Source organism: Periplaneta americana, chromosome 10, assembly GCF_040183065.1.
Source record: "Periplaneta americana isolate PAMFEO1 chromosome 10, P.americana_PAMFEO1_priV1, whole genome shotgun sequence".
Lineage (NCBI taxonomy): Eukaryota > Metazoa > Arthropoda > Insecta > Blattodea > Blattidae > Periplaneta > Periplaneta americana.
In genome coordinates this window covers 111,460,273-111,462,967 of record NC_091126.1, presented here as the reverse complement: position 1 = coordinate 111,462,967, position 2,695 = coordinate 111,460,273, and the positions used below count along the sequence as shown (strand labels likewise).

The 2,695-nt window shown below is 33.8% G+C and overlaps 1 long non-coding RNA gene across 1 annotated transcript; it reads left to right on the top strand.

The window, feature by feature from the left end:
- The first annotated feature begins 231 nt into the window (after positions 1-231).
- LOC138707326 (uncharacterized) lies at positions 232-2,297 on the top strand. Its single transcript, XR_011334175.1, has 3 exons — positions 232-414; positions 631-677; positions 1,008-2,297. It is a non-coding gene; the product is annotated as an uncharacterized lncRNA (long non-coding RNA).
- The last annotated feature ends 398 nt before the right edge of the window (positions 2,298-2,695 follow it).

Here is a 2,695-nt window from a genome sequence, read left to right as displayed (position 1 = left end):
TGTTCAATTTGGGAACATAACACTAGCGCCAGTGAGCGGTCTAGCGGTTATTTACTAAGTCTATGGCTTTCCTTTAGTCATTTTGTAGAAACAATGTACCAACCGTTGCTTACGGGATTATACAAGCTGGCGCATAGCACGATCGAGAGTAGGTCTCTGTGAGTCATGACAATTTCTGCCGCTAGGTTCGCCTCTCTGCCCTATGAAATGATGAATAGTATCATTACAAAGCATTGTGCATCGTGAAAATAGTTCGATTAATTGTGCATTACTGATTGAGTACGAATATTATAAATACGCCAAGCATATTACAGTGTTATTTGAAGTTTGTTCTGCTAAGTTATATTCGAAAATTGTCTGTGTTTTGCTATGTGAAGAACTCTGTACCAACAGGTCGTATCTTTATAGGTTAAGGTAAATGTCAAAGTTCTCTCTTATATAACAAGCAATGCTATGTTAAAAGTGGCGAATTGCATTTTCCGACTCTCGAATGATGTGACCCGAAATGTAAAATAATTTCATGCATTGTTTCACTTACCAAGCATTACTGATATAGGCCTAATGAAAATGTGAACGACGTGATGTAAACATTGAAGATAATGTTGTTACTGTTTTCCCTTTCTCTTTTAGGAAATTCCGACAAAAGTAATGAATTATCTTCATGCTGTACTTATTAGGTAATTAATGTGTATTTGTCTGTATTTTAGACCTGTGTATTGTTACGTAATTATCAGTGAATTAGGTTAGAGAACTTAACAAGGTTAGTATGAGATTAGGTAATGCACCTCAAACTGTAAATAATAATGGCTGCTGCCGAAATAGGCTGAGGTGGTTATCGTGTGAAACAAATTATATCTGGAATATCTAGTTTTATTATATACGGATACATAAAGTTTTTTTTTTTTGTTTTAGCATGTGTTTGTAATTTTGTGAGGTTATGTCTAGCCTAATTTCTTTTTATTCTTGTATCATTACCAATACATTAATTTATTTTATATTCATTTCAGGTGTTACATCTATGGTGGCAACTCTACTTATGTTAGGATATGAAGTAACAGTATATATTCAACTTCATCATTTGCTAAAATTAAAGAAAACTGTATGTGTTCGACTCATTCCATCGTCATTTCTTCTTATGTACGTGAACCACGTTCGTTCTAAAAGTGCTACAATAAATGAACACTATAGACAACGTGATGGAACAATTTACAAGTTACTGTTAAAATGCTCAACATTTTCAAGTGGTGCTATACCCATTGTTTCAAAATGTACATACATATTTTTACATTTCTATAAGAGGTGTCATAAATTATTTCAGCATATTTGTAAATTCTTCAAAATTAATTCTTCTAATTAATACCATAAAGTAATGAAATAATATAGCCTAGGCCTATATGTGATTTTATACTACCGGTATTGATGTTGATCTTGGTAAATTAATCCAATTTCACTGTGTTGTCTTTTGTATTGTGGTTCATAACAATTATAACAGTATGTACGTGGAAATGTTTTAAAAATAATAAATTCTAGCTCATAATTTTAAGTGGTCGTTTCAATGGGAGGTTATATTGGAAAGATGATCACAAATGGATAATTTACTGCAAGATACAAGAACTGAATTTAAGTGAGTGTTCCGTTGAAAGTGAAAGTGAAAATTTCGTTTTACAAGAGCTAACTAGGCGTACACGCACTAAAATACTACAGCGTTTACTATTACTATGCTCAATAGATTAATCAGTAGGCCTATAGAAATGTTTTCACCACTGCAAGAAAAAATCGCGCAATAATTATACTTCTCAGTTATTGTGACGTCCGTATTTTTTTTAAAAAGAGAGGGAAAAGTTAGGCCTTCTTGCAAATGCGTAATTATGAATTCAAGGAAATTAAAGATAATGCAGTACCTTAATTAGTTGCAATATCTTATTTAATAACAATATTAATAATATTAGGTGAAAAGGGTAGGCTATAGTGCGTATATGTAAGATGTCAAGTTAATTTATTTCCGGAAATGTTTGGTGTATGAACTGAAGTACAGAGCAGACAGTCCCTCAGTTTATATGTAATATGTTTTAATATCAAGAATGACAGCCTTTTATTGTAATATAATTGAGGAGTAGAAGTTTGCAAATTACGTCTATTGTCCATAAAATATTGTACGAAGCATTTAATAAGCAATGATGAGTCCTTTAAATGTCCCAAATGTCAATGTCTTTTAAGTGTTCTGCTATGAATATATAGGGCAGAACAGCGCTCCGAGCGGCGGAATTGGCATTACGAGGGAACCACTTCAGACTCGTTTTTCAAGCTCTATGCGCCAGCTTGTATAATCTCGTAAGCAACGGTACCAACATAGACTTTACTCTGGTTAAATGAGGTGTCAGCTAGCCATGTTTTAGTAATCGGTGATTATGAATGGTGCACAGAAATTACATTTAACCACGGTTACTGTTTAACCTACGTTTCGTAATCTATGATTACTGCGTTTTTAACCGATGTTGATGCACTTCGCCATTAGCCGAAAGAAAGCGCTTGATATAGGACGTTCAACGAGCTAGATACTATAGAGAGGCTGAAGACCTCTGAAAGTTGAAGACAATTGAACATTGGTCCGCCATATTTTGGTTAGTCAAAACAAAGGGGCGTGGCTCGGATGTTGTAGGAAATTGCTGTGACGAAGTTAGTATTATTGTGAATT